This window comes from Gossypium arboreum, chromosome 6 (genome assembly GCF_025698485.1).
Source record: "Gossypium arboreum isolate Shixiya-1 chromosome 6, ASM2569848v2, whole genome shotgun sequence".
In the NCBI taxonomy this organism is placed as follows: domain Eukaryota; kingdom Viridiplantae; phylum Streptophyta; class Magnoliopsida; order Malvales; family Malvaceae; genus Gossypium; species Gossypium arboreum.
The window spans coordinates 113200187-113215677 of NC_069075.1; the positions used below are offsets into that span (position 1 = coordinate 113200187).

The 15491-nt window shown below is 34.5% G+C and overlaps 1 non-coding gene across 1 annotated transcript; it reads left to right on the forward strand.

Annotated features, from left to right (window-relative positions):
* The first annotated feature begins 200 nt into the window (after positions 1 to 200).
* On the forward strand, positions 201 to 306 carry LOC128294328 (small nucleolar RNA R71). The gene has a single exon (XR_008284640.1). It is a non-coding gene; the product is annotated as a small nucleolar RNA R71 (small nucleolar RNA).
* Positions 307 to 15491: the final 15185 nt, after the last annotated feature.

Here is a 15491-nt window from a genome sequence, read left to right on the forward strand (position 1 = left end):
CTACCTGATTTGATAGCATAGTAACTGGCTTAGTCCTCATGACTTGCCACTGATAATTATTCAGTGACATTTCTTCAATAAATCCATAAGCCTCTTCAGGTGTTTTGTTGTTGATGGTTCCTTTAGCAGCTGCGTCAATCATCTGTCTTGTTGAGGGATTCACACCATTGTAAAACATTTGAACTTGCAGCCATAGAGGTAACCCATGGTGAGGGCACCTTCACAATAGATCCTTGTATCTCTCCCATGCATCGTAAAGTGTTTCTAAGTCCATCTGCACAAAAGAGGAGATATCATTATGTAACTTAGCCGTTTTAGCTGGCAGAAAATATTTTAGTAGAAATTTTTTGGTCATTTGTTCCCAAGTAGTGATGGACCCTCGTGGTAACGAGTTCAACCACTGTTTAGCTTTGTTTCTCAGTGAAAAAGGGAATAACCGAAGGCGAATGGCATCATCAGAAACACCATTAATTTTGAAAGTGTCGTAAAACTCCAGAAAATTCTCCAAGTGAGTGTTGGGATCCTCATCCTGCAAACCATCAAACTGAACAAACTACTGTATCATCTGAATTGTGCTAGGTTTCAGTTCAAAATTATTCACAGCAATAGTAGGTCTAACTATACTTGACTCAGTTCCTGTTAAAGGAGGTTTAGCATAGTCATACATAGTACGTGGAGCAAGATTTTGATTAGCCGCAATTGCAGGAGGTAGCTGATTGCCTTGGTGTTTAGCCATCTCTTCGGTTGGGGGTTGAGTATCGTCTTCTTGCTCGTTCTCCGTGTAACTTAAACTTTGCCTTATTTCTCTTTGGTTTCTACGAACTGTGCAATCGATTTCTTCGTCAAACAGTAATGGTCCCGACGGGTTTCTTCTAGTCATAAACTATGAAAACATGCCAAGAGAAGGAAAAAGGAAGTTAATAAATAATAATTAAATTAAATTAAATTGCAAGAAAGATAAATGGCTAAATAAAAATTGAGTGTTCCTAATATTTTAGTTCCCCGGCAATGGCGCCAAAAACTTGATCGTGAGGTTTTGTGATAGGTTTTAAATATTTATAATTACTCATTCTTAGACTAACTATTATCGTGATGTAGGCAAGTGTACCTATCGAACAGTAGTATAGTTTTAGCAAGACCGAATTGTCGAACTCAAACGAACTAAAAGTAATAGTAATGACTGTCTTTTTATTATCTAGCCTAAGAATAAAGAGATTTTGTTTTAATTAACTAACTATCTAAACTAAGAACTCACAGAGAAAAGAATTGGGGAATTGCTTTTGGGAAAATCGATTGAATGAAGACAATACCTAAGGAAAAATACACCTAGACTTTACTTGTTATTCTGGCTCCGAATCGAACGATTTATTCATTCAACTTGTTCCGTAGAGATCCCTAAGTTATGTTATTATCCCTATTCAAGACTAATAACGTCAATCCCTAGATTGAATAATCGAGACTTTTCTCTAATTAACACTCTAGGGTTGCATTAACTCGATCTATGGATCCCCTTATTAGGTTTCACCCTAATCCGGCAAAATCTTGTCACCCTATTTCTAGGCGCGCAATCAACTCCGCTTAATTATGACAAAAGTACTCTTAGACAGGGTCTATTCCTCCTCTGAACAAGAGCATGTCTTGAATCAGTATCCTGGGATATCAAAACAAGAATTAAGAACACATAATTAAGAACAAGTTAAATATTTATCATACTATTCAGAAAATAATAACAAGATTCGTCTTAGGTTTCATTCCCCTTAGGTATTTAGGGGTTTTAGTTCATAACTAAATAAGAAAACATCTCAGAAGAATAAAGAATACAAAACATAAAGAAAACCCAAAACTCCTGAAGAGAAATTGTAACACCCCTTACACGTACCCGAGGCTGGGATAAGGTACAAGGTGTTACCGGACAAACATACAAACACTAAACTAAAATACGGGCCATAAAATTTATTCATATTTCAAAACGTTCATTCACTTACACATAGTCCCTTATTTGAGTCTACGAAGCCCAAAACATACTTTAGAAAGGGTTCGGGACTAAACCAAGAACTTACAAAAATCTTTAAAATTTCATGCTTTAAGGCTCCACACGCCCATGTCCCAAAGTCATGTTCCATACACGGCTGAGACACATGCTCGTGTCTCTGCCTGTGTGGAATATACCTAGGCTATTTTCCAAGCTTTGGTCAACCTTAATCTCTTACACACTTATACAAAATCAAAAGCATATAACATGGTATTCATTTAATGATTAAATAGTCTCAGTTAAACCACAAACAAAGCATTTGTATGTCAAAATACATGTGTCTCTCATACTCATTTTACCTTGTTTATTATAGTACCACTTATACATTTATACCAAGATTATCATCTTACAAAATATCTTCATCTTAATCATCAAGCATTCATATTTAAAACTAGATCATATCTTTATAAAATATCACAATTCAGATGCGCAAAATAACATGTTTGCCTGAAACATTTCAATTCAACTCCATACCCAACAAGCATTACATTGAGACTAGTCATATATATATATACATGTCATGATACATATCATTCTCTTTCTATTTTCTTATAAACACATATCATTTATTTCATTATATCAATATTTCATATACCATAGTTTCCATGTATTCCACATATATTTATTTTCCTCCTCCTCCTCTCCATTCCACATCCTTAATGTATATAGCATTCTTGTAAGTACGATTTCACAATTTACTAATAAATGCTCACATCAAACTGTCCACACGAGTCATAGTCACTTACTTATTTATAATTCGAGCTACGGAGCTCCAAATTAAGATCCGTAAATTTCACTTGAAACTAGACTCAAATATATTTCCACCATAAAATTTTCATAATTTTTGGTTTAGCCAATTAGCACAGTTTATTCATTAAAATTTCCCTTTTCACATTCGACGATTCGACCTCTCTTCACTAAAAATAATTATCTCACAAGACAGAACTCGGATAATGTTCTTGTTGATTTATCTTGAAAATAGACTCATTACGAATTTTAAAAATATATTTTTAAGCCTCTAATTGTTTTTATCCAAATTTTTGTTATTTTCCAAAGTCAGAATAGGGTATCACGTAATCATTCTGCACTAGTCTCACAAAAAAATAAATATCTCAAAATATAGAACTCCTTTTCTTTCTATGTTTCTTTTATATGAAGACAGACTCATTAAGCTTTAATTTGATATCTCATTCAGTCTCTAATTCAATTTCTACTATTTTTGGTGATTTTTCAACTTCATATCACTACTACTGTCCAAAACAGTTTTATTGCTAATTCACTCTTTCACACTTTCTTTGTATTAACCTCATTTTAACATACATATCACAAATCATTTTCACCAAATTTCATACATCACAAGTATAGGCCCATGATCACAAGGTCACCATAAAATCATCCTCATGTATAACTTACTTGTTTATAACCTTACCACATCCTGGTCACTTAATGAACACATCATTCACATAACCAAGTTCCTGCACTTATTCATCACAAAACTCACAAAGCAATACATAGAGAGTCTCTCGTTGAACACTTCGGATCAATCCTCGATACTTGGTGGTTTCAGCACATAGCTCCACCCATCATATAGTTCCGCTCTCTTGTATACGTGGTGAACACTCAGTACCACCCATGTGACCTAGCCCATTTATCTCGTAGCTCTCTTGTCTACATGGTGTCCTTCACCTGGAACCACGCATGCGACCTAGATAGATATATCCCGTAGCTCTCTTGTCTACATGGTGTACACATAGTATCACCCATGCGACCTAGCTACATCATAATGTCTTGTAGCTCTCTTGTACACATGATGTGCACTCAGCACCATACATGTGACCTAGCTACATACTATCTGTGTCATCCAATATTTCCGAAGGTTCAACCGGGATTTCTCTCGCTTTTCCAACAATTTCACCAATCAAGTAATTATCCACAAACATATTTCCAATATTATTATAAAATATCATAATACAAGTAATATTGATGTATTACTTACATATAAACTTACATCTCATTTAATATCAAGGCAATAACATTAAATTACACATTGCCTTATTAAAAATCATATGAACTTACAATTTCCCATAATATCCATAATCATAGAAATCACATTTATGTATGATAATTCAATGCACTTCATGTACCATAGACATATTTTTAAATCAATTCATAAACTTGGCACCATAATCATTTAATTTAACATAATTCAATTAATTCACTAAAATTAACTTTCAAATATAAATTACTGACATTATTGTTGTATTATTATCATACCAACTTACATACTTTCAACACCTCAGAAATCATAATAAATATATCAATTTTACATTGAAACATGCATAAATTAATGCTTATTATACATATGAACTTACCTCTATACTAAAACGGCCATTTTACCAACTTTCCTAATTTTCAATTTTTCTCTCATTATAGGTTCAAATCTCATTTTTCGGGATCTAAAACATCATATTTTACTTATTTAATTAATTTACTATTCAAAACAGTCCTTAACTCAAACTTTGGCAAAATTACAATTTTGCCCCTAAACTTTTGCATATTTACACTTTTTCCCCTAGGCTCGAGAATTAAATTTCATCCCTTATTCTTTTGTTTTATGACATGCTGATCACTTTTCCCTTCTATGTAAACATCAAATTCTCACTCTAACATATACGTATGACTATTAGGTATTTTTACCGATTAAGCCCTTTTACTCGTTTTCACTCAAAACCGAGTAGCACAAGTTGTCTAACATAATTTAAAACCTCATATGCTATCATAAAACAGCAAAATAAACACATTTCACCTATGGGTATTTTTCCAAATATGAACCCTAGCTTAAATTATTGCTAGAATAAGCTTAATCAAATTATCGGGATTCTAAAAACGTAAAGAACTTGAAAAACGGGGTTAGAACGGACTTACTATTGAGCTTGGAAAGCTTGAAAACCCTAGCCATGGCTTCCCCCATGCTAATTTCGGCCTCCATGAAATGGATGAGTCAATTTTGGCATTATTTTCCCTTTTTATTTCTTTTAATTACCAAATGACCAAATGCCCTTCCTTACTAAACTTTCAAAAATTCCATCCATGTCCAATTTTTGTCCATCACTTAGAAATTGGTCAAATTGCTATTTAAGCCCTCCTATTAATATTTCAAAGCAATTTCATACTAAAAACTTCTAGAATGAAAGTTTTGCAACTTATTCAATTTAGTCCCTAACTTCAAATTGAACACTTTATGCATAGAATTTCTTCACGAAATTTTCACACAATCATGAAATAATATCATAGACCTCAAAATAATCATAAAATAATTATTTCTATCTCGAATTTTATGGTCCCGAAACCTCTGTTCCAACTAGACCCAATTTTGGGCTATTACAGAAATTGAGGAGAGATCTTCAGTCTTGATGATGAATCCTGGTATCCGAGATGGATCAATTGGCTTCCTTGGAGTAATTCCTTATGTAACACCCCTTACCCATGTTCTAAGCCGAAACAAGGTACGGAATATTATAGATCACGAAAACATGAATTCACACATTTACCTGACCTTACGTAATTAATTCCTCTAGCTTGAACAAAAATAGATAACATTAACAGATATACATAAGTACAAGTAAATTATCAAATTTTGAAAAGTAATATTTTAAAACAAATTAATTATGACACATAACAAAATGATTCAGCCCTCTATACATGCCATAATTCCAAAATAGTGTTTACAACATACCAAAAAGTATTGATACTGTGGATGGGTCTCCGACGATCCCAAATCTCGAGTTGGCTTAGTAATTCTATAAGACAAGAAAAAGAAAAGAAGGTAACCATATAGCTTAGTAAGTAAGTACGAAATTGATATTCAATTTATCAAAGTAAAACAATCATACTAGTATATAATCACATATTCAGGACAAGCTGTTTTCTGGAGTCCTGGTTTAAAAAAAAATCATATCTCGAGCTACAAAACTCAAAATCTAATTCCGTAAATTTTACCTAAAACTAGACTCATATGTCTACTTCCTAATTTGTTTCTAGAATTTTTGGTCAGGTCAATTAATACAGTTTATTAGTTAAAGTCTCCCCTATTTCAGGGTTTGACTACTCTGACCCCTGTGCACTACGAACCAAATTTCTCCCTGTACAGAATTCCAACGACCATGCTGTTTGTTTCCCTTAAAAATAGACTCAATAAGGAATCCATGCATGTAAAGTATGACTCTTAATAACATTTTTAAAATTTATGGTTAATTTATAAAGTCAGAACAGCGGATCTCAAATTCATTCAGACCCTGTTTTACAAGAATTCAAATATCACACAATATAGAATTTGTTTGCTTCCCCTGTTTCTTTTACTGAAAATAGACTCATTAAGCTTTATTTTCATATATCATTTGCATTTTTATTCAACTTCCATGATTTTTGGTAAATTTTTAAAATCATGTAATTGCTACTATCCAACACTATTTTATTTCTAACATTCACTCTTGCATAATTTCACCTAGTCCTTTTTGTTATACCAGAATTCACTCAATTATCGAGCACATAGCTCCTAACTTTTCATAAACATAAATTTGCACATATCCACCTTATAATAACTTTCACATATTACCACTTTATCGATTTTCCCTATTGAAATCAACAGAAAAATAACAAATATTCCATTGTTTACACATATTTCCCCTTTCCACACTTATAGCCGAAGCTATCTAATACACATAGTAGCCTGCACTTAGTACTACACATGCGACCAACAATCTGGTGCACGTGGTAGCCTGCACTTAGTACTACACACGTGACCTCACCATCTGATACACGTAGTAGCCTGCACTTAGTACTACACACGTGATCGAAGTCATTGAGTACGCATAGTAGCCTGCACTTAGTACTACACACGTGTATTCACAATGGGTCATTCGTATTGTTCCTATTCTGAGGGTTCAACCGGAAAATCTTTCCTTTTTCACCGTTAACACTTATTCATAATCTAATTAAATTTGCAAGTTTCCATCATTTAATCATTCTATGGACAGTCCCCAATTCATATGATAACAACATAAAAAAATCGATAAATTATTCATGTACAAACTTACCTCGGTGTAAACTTTAGAAATGTTATAATTTAGTCCGAAAGCTTTTCTTTTCCCTGATCACGATCGATTCCACGTCTTTCTTGATTATGAAGCTTGAAAATTGAAGAAACCCTAGCTATGGACGAGAGCAAAAATTTGGCAGCAACTAATTGAGAAGATGACCATTTTTATGTTATTTTTCCCATTTTATTTCATTTAATATACAAATGACCAAAATACCCTTACTACTAAACTTTCCAAAAATTCCATCCATGTCCAATTTTTGTCCATAAACTTAGAAATTGGTCAAATTTCTATTTAAGACCTCCTAATTAATATTCCAAAGCAATTTCATACTAAAAACTTCTAGAACACAAGTTTTGCAAATTATTCGATTTAGTCCCTAATCTCAACTTAAGCGCTTAATGCATAGAATTTCATCATGAAATTTTCACTCAATCATGAAATCATATCATAAACCTCAAAATAATTATAAAACAATTATTTCTATCTCAAATTTGTGGTCACAAAACCACTATTCTGATTAGGCCCTAATTCGGGTTGTTACAATTCTCCCCCTTTAGGGATTTTCGTCCCCGAAAATCTTACCGGTAAAGAGGTTCGGGTACTGTTTTGTCATAGCTTTCTCAGGTTCACACGTAGCCTCTTCTATTCCATGTCTGTGCCACAATACTTTCACTAAGGCTATACTTTTATTTCTCAAATGTTTAATTTTCCGGGCCAAAATCTTTATTGGTTCCTCCTCATAAGTCATATCTGGTCGAATTTCAATTTCTGTTAGAGGAATCACATGTGAAGGATCAGAACGGTAACATCGCAGCATCGACACATGAAACACATTATAAATCTTTTCCAGCTCGGTTGGCAAGGCTAGCCGATAAGCCACTGGTCCAACTCTTTCGATAACCTTATAAGGCCCAATGAAACGCGGATTCAACTTGCCTTTTCAGCCAAACCTTAAAATTTTCTTCCACAGAGATACCTTTAGAAAAACTTTATCACCCACTTGGAACTCGATCTCTTTTCTCTTCAAATCTGCTTATGATTTTTGTCGATCTGAAGTAGCTTTCAAACAATCACGAATCACTTTCACTTTCTCTTCAGTTTCTCTAATCAAGTTAACTCCGTGAATCTGTTTCTCATTGAGCTTGGTCCAATACAAAGGAGTCCGACACTTGCGACAATATAATGCTTCGTACGGTGCCATCTGTATGCTCGATTGAAAACTGTTGTTGTAGGCAAATTCAACCAAGGGTAAATATTTCTCCCAACTGCCCTGAAATTCTAAAACACAACATCGGAGCATATCCTCGAGTACCTGAATTACTCTTTCAGATTGACCGTCAGTTTGTGGATGAAATGCAGTACTGAAATTCAATTTCGTACCGAAAGCTTCTTGCAACTTTTTCCAAAACCTCGAAGTAATCTCAGATCTCTATCCGAAATAATAGACATAGGTACTCCGTGTAATTTCACAATTTCAGAAATATATAATTCAGCCAACTTATCAAGAGAATAATCCGTACGTACTAGAAAAAAATGAGCTGATTTAGTCAGTCTGTCAACTATTACCCAGATGGCATTTTTCTTTTTCGGAGTCAGAGGCAACCCTGTCACAAAATCCATCGTAATTTTGTCCCATTTCAACTCAGGAATCGTCACTGGTTGAAGTAAACCTGAAGGTACTTGGTGTTCAGCTTTCACTTGCTGGCAAATTAAGCATTTTGCTACAAACTTAGAGATATCTCTCTTCATACCATTCCACCAATATATTTTCTTCAGGTCGTTGTACATTTTCGTACTACCAGGATGAACTTGCAAACAGCCGCTGTGTGCCTCGTGTAAAATATTCTGAATCAACTCAGCATCTTTCAGTACACATACTCGATCATGGAACATTAAGCAATCCTCTGGTCCGATTCGAAAATTTGAGTTACAATCCAATTCACACTGAGCTCGCTTGGCTCGCAATTCACTGTCATTCTTCTGAGCTTCACAAATTTGCTGAAGAAATAGCGGCCTAACTCTTAACTCAGCCAAAATCAAACCATCATCAGACATAGCCAAATCTGTACCCATAGCTCTCAAAGCAAACAAAGATTTTGTACTTAGGGCATCTGCGACTACACTCGCTTTCCCGATATGATAATCAATTATTAATTCATAATCCTTTAATAATTCAAGCCATCTCCGTTGTCGTAAATTCAAATATTTTTGATTCATCAAATATTTCAAACTTTTGTGATCAGTAAAGATTCGACATTTCTCACCGTATAAATAATGACGCCAAATCTTCAAAGCAAAGACAATGGCGGCCAACTCTAAATCATGTGTCGGCTAATTCTTCTCGTACGGTTTCAACTGTCTTGAGGCATAAGCTACTACTTTACCTTCTTGCATTAAAACACAACCAAGACCAATTGATGACGCGTTACTATAGATCACAAATTCTTTCCCCGACACGGGTTGCACTAACACTGGTGCTTTGGTCAACCGCTCTTTCAACTTCTCAAAACTTTGTTGACACTCTTCAGTCCAATTAAACTTAACATTCTTTTGCAACAGCTTAGTCATAGGAGAGATGATCATCGAAAATCCCTCGACAAAGCGTCGATAATATCCAACTAAGCCCAAAAAGCTTCTAACCTCAGATACATCCTTCGGCTATTTCCAATTAACAATTGTCGAAACTTTGCTCGGATCGACCCGAATACCATCACCCGAAACTACATGTCCCAAAAATCCGACTTTATGAAGCCAAAATTCACTTTTACTGAATTTAGCAAACAATTTCTTTTCTCTTAAAATATGTAATACCATTCTTAAATGTTCAGCATGCTTCGAGAATAAATCAGGATATCATCTATGAACACAACCACAAACCTATCCAAGTATGGCCGAAAGATTTGATTCATCAAATCCATAAAGATAGCCAGAGCATTGGTTAAATCGAAAGGCATCACAAGGAATTCGTAGTGTCCATACCTCATTCTGAAAGTGGTTTTTGACACATCCGACTCTTTAACTCTCAACTGATAGTAACCGAATCTCAAATCAATCTTTGAAACACTGTCGCCCCTTTTAACTGGTCAAACAAATCATCGATTCTTGGCAACGGATACCTGTTCTTTATGGTCACCTTGTTGAGCTGTCGATAGTCAATACAAAGTCTCATGGATCCATTCTTTTTCTTTACAAACAACACGGGGGCACCCTAGGGAGAGAAACTCAGTCTCACAAACCCCTTATCTGTTAACTCTTGCAACTGAGCTTTTAATTCTTTCAATTTAGTCGAGCCATTTCGTATGGAGAGATCGAAATTGGTGCGCCTGTAATAAATCAATAGCAAACTCTACCTCTCTGATCGGAGGCAACCCCGGTAATTCTTCTAGAAATACAACCAGGAACTCGCAGACTACTGGTACTGATTCAAGCTTCGACTCAGACATTTTAGTATTTAATACATAAGCAAGATAAGCTTCACACCCTTTTTGCATATATCGCTAAGCAGACATATACAAAATCACCATAGGCAATTTATTTGATTCATTTGTTTCTACCCGAAGAATTTCACCATTTTCACATTTCAACTCAAAAGTTTTCTGTCTGCAATTTACTCTGGCATCATGTAGTATCAACTAATCCATACCCAAAATGGCATCAAACTCGTCAAATGGTAGAAACATTAGACTAGCCAGAAAATAGTGACCTTGAATCATCAAAGGGCAATTTTTGCAAACCTTATCAACTAACACATATTTGCCTAAAGGGTTTGACACTTTAATCACAAATTCAGTAGATTCTACAGGCAAGCTCTTACTAGATACAAAATTCACACAAACATAAGAATGAGTAGATCCGAGATCAATCAATGCAATGGCAATAGTATCATAAAGAGAAAATGTACCAGTGATCACATCAGGAGATGACGCTTCTTTCTAAGCACGTATGGCATAAGATCTAGCAGGTACTCTAGCTTCCAATCTCTCAGTTGATTCCTTTGTCACACTTTGACTGCTAGCTCCACTTCCAGTATTTCTCGGAGGTCTACCTCTATTAGCAGCACTAGTCTGTCTGGCACTCTGAAATTTTTCTTCTTCAACCCTTTTTGGGCAATCCTTAATATAATGTTCTCGGGAACCACATTTGAAACAAGCTCGGCTAATCATCCAACACTCCCCGAAATGTTGTTTACCATAGTGCTGACACTCGGGTCTATTAGATCTCACATTACCTACACTCTCCATTGAAGTAGCTTGAGCTTTAGAACCCGAATATGATCTCCCACGATTCCAATACGAATGTCCAGTTGAAACAGTCAACCGAGGATTCATTTCTTTAGACTTCTTTGACTGAGATTGGAATGACTTACTCATTGGCCTCTTTCTTGCATCTTTGGCTTCATTCATAGCTTTTCTCTTCTCATTGCTCAGTTCTTCAGCTTTACAAGCTCGATCGACTAATACCACAAACTCTTTCAACTCTAAAATCCCAACTAGTAGCTTGATGTCTTCATTTAGCCCATCCTCGAACCTCTTACACATAATAGCTTCAGTGGACACACACTCTTGGGCATACTTGCTGAGTCTGACAAATTCACGGTCATATTCTGCCACAGACATTCTACCTTGTTTCAGCTCAAGGAACTCTTTCCATTTTTGATCAATGAACCGCTAGCTTATATATTTCTTTCTAAACTCCTCTTGGAAGAAATCCCATGTAACCCTTTCTTTAGGAACCACAGATACCAATGTCTTCAACCAATGATATGCCGAATCCCTTAATAAAGATATAGCACATTTCAAACATTCTTCGGGAGTGAAAGAAAGCTCATCGAATACCCTGATAGAATTTTCAAGCCAAAACTCTACTTTCTCGGGATCATCATCTATATTAGCCCTAAATTCTTCAGCCCCTTGCTTTCGAATTTTATCAACTGGGATTTTGCTCAATCTTACCATTTTGGCACCTTGAGGAACTACGGGAACTGGTTGAGGAATAGGAGGGAGTGAAGGAGGTTGAGCATTCGGATTTGCCTGAACAAATTCTATGTACCAATTACTCATCATATGGAGAAAGGCTATAACACCCCTTACCCGTATCCGAGGCCGAGCTAAGGTACGAGGCGTTACCAGACAAACATACAAACATTAAACTAAAATACGAGCCATAAAATTTTATTCATATTTCAAAGCATTCATTCTCTTACACATAGTCCCTTATTTGAGTCTACGGAGCCCAAAACATACTTTAGAAAGGGTTTGGGACTAAATCGAGAACTTACGCAAATCTTGGAAATTTCAAGCTTTAAGGCTCCACACGCCCGTGTCCCAAAGTCGTGTTCCATACACGGCTGAGACACATGGTCGTGTCTCTGCCTGTGTGGAATATACCCAGGCTATTTTCCAATCTTTGGTCAACCTTGATCTCCTACACACTTATACAAAATCAAAAGCATATAACATGGTATTCATTTAATGATTAAACATCCTCAATTCAACCAAAAACATAGCATTTGTATGTCATCATACATGTGTCTCTCATACTCATTTTACCTTGTTTATTATAGTACCACTTATACATTTATACCAAGATTATCATCTTACCAAATATCTTCACTTAATCATCAAGCATTCATATTTAAAGCTAGATCATATCTTTATAAAATACCATGATTCAGATCATGAGAATAACATGTTTGCTGAAACATTTCAATTCAATTCCATACCCAACAAGCATTACATTGAGACTAGTCATATATATATATATATATATATATATATATATATATATATACACATGTCATGATACATAACATTCTCTTTTGTTTTCTTATAAACACATATCATTTATTTCATTATATCAATATTTCATATACCATAGTTTCCATGTATTCCACATATATTTATTTTCCTCCTCCTCCTCTCCATTCCACATCCTTAATGTATATAGCATTCTTGTAAGTACGATTTCACAATTTACTAATAAATGTTAACATCAAACTGTCCACATGAGTCATAGTCACTTAATTATCTATAATTTGAGTTAAAGAGCTCCAAATTAAGATCCGTAAATTTCCCCTAAAACTAGACTCACATATCTTTCCATCATAAAATTTTCATAATTTTTGTTTAGCCAATTAGTATAGTTTATTCATTAAAATTTCCCCTATTTCACTTTCTGACAGTTCTGACCTCTCTTCACTAAAAAATAATTATCTCACAGTACGGAACTCGGATAATGTTCTTGTTGATTTATCTTGAAAATAGACTCATTATGGATTTTAAAAATATAATTTGGAGCCTCTAATTATTTTTATCCAAATTTTTGTGATTTTCCAAAGTCAGAACAGGGGATCACGTAATCATTCTGAATCAGTCTCACAAAATATAAATATCTCAAAATATAGAACTCCTTTTCTTTCTATGTTTCTTTTATATAAAAATAGACTCATTAAGCTTTAATTTGATATCTCATTCAGGCTCTGATTAAATTTATACTATTTTTGGTGATTTTTCAAAATCAAGTCACTGCTACTGTCCACAGTTTTATTGCTAATTCACTCTTTCACACTTTCTTTGTATTAACCTCATTTTAACATACATATCACAAATCATTTTCACCACATTTCATACATCACAAGTATAGGCCCATGATCACAAGGTCACCATAAAATCATCCTCATGTATAACTTACTTGTTCATAACCTTACCACATCCTGGTCACTTAATGAACACATCATTCACATAACAAAGTTCCTGCACTTATTCATCACAAAACTCACAAAGCAATACATAGAGAGTCTCCCGTTGAACATTTCGGATCAATCCTCGATACTTGGTGGTTTCAGCACATAGCTCCACCCATCATATAGTTCGGCTCTCTTGTACACATGGTGAACACTTAGTACCACCCATGTGACCTAGCCAGTTTATCTCGTAGCTCTCTTGTCTACATGGTGTCCTTCACTTGGAACCACGCATGCGACCTAGCTACATATATCCCGTAGCTCTCTTGTCTACATGGTGTACACATAGTATCACCCATGCGACCTAGCTACATCATAATGTCTTGTAGCTCTCTTGTACACATGATGTGCACTCAAGACTATACATGTGACCTAGCTACATACCATCAGATCATCCAATCTTTCCAAGGTTCAACCGGATTTCTCTCTCTTTTCCAACAATTTCACCAATCAAGTAATTATCCACAAACATATTTCCAATATTTTTATAAAATATCATAATACAAGTAATAGTGATGTATTACTTACATATAAACTTACATCTCTTTTAATATCAACATAATAACATTAAATTACACATTGTCTTATTAAAAATCATATGAACTTACAATTTTCCATAATATCCATAATCATAGAAATCACATTTATGTATGATAATTCAATGCACTTCATGTACCATAGACATATTTTTAAATCAATTCATAAACTTGGCACCATAATCATTTAATTTAACATAATTCAATTAATTCACTAAATTTAACTTTCAAATATAAATTACAAACATTATTGTTGTATTATTATCATACCAACTTACATACTTTCAACACCTCGGAGATCATAGTAAATATATCAATTTTACATTGAAACATGCATAAATTAATGCTTATTATACATATGAACTTACCTTGATATTAAAACGGTCATTTTACCAACTTTCCCAATTTTCGATTTTTCTCTCATTCTAGGTTCAAATCTCATTTTCCGGGATCTAAAACATCATATTTTACTTATTTAATTAATGTACTATTCAAAACAGTCCTTAACTCAAAATTTGGAAAAATTACAATTTTGCCCCTAAACTTTTGCATATTTACACTTTTGCCCCTAGGCTCAGGAATTAAACTTCATCCCTTATTCTTATTTTTTATGACATGATGATCACTTTTCCCTTCTATGGCAACATCAAATTCTCACTCTAACATATACTTATGACTATTAAGTATTTTTACCGATTAAGCCCTTTTACTCGTTTTCACTTAAAACCGAGTAGCACAAGTTGTCTAACATAATTTAAAACCTCATATAGTATCATAAAACACCAGAATACACAAATTTTACCTATCGGTATTTTTCCAAATATAAACCCTAGGTTGAATTATTGCTAGCATAAGCTAAATCAAGTTACCGGGACTCCAAAAACGTAAAGAACTTGAAAAACAGGGTTAGAACGGACTTACAACTGAGCTTGGGAAGCTTGAAAACCCTAGCCATGGAGTCTCCCTTGGTATACACGTCCATGGTGAAGAAGATGAGCAAAATTGACTTTTAATTTTGTATTTTAATTCATTTTACCCCTAAATGACCAAAATACCCTTACTAGTAAACTTTCTAAAAA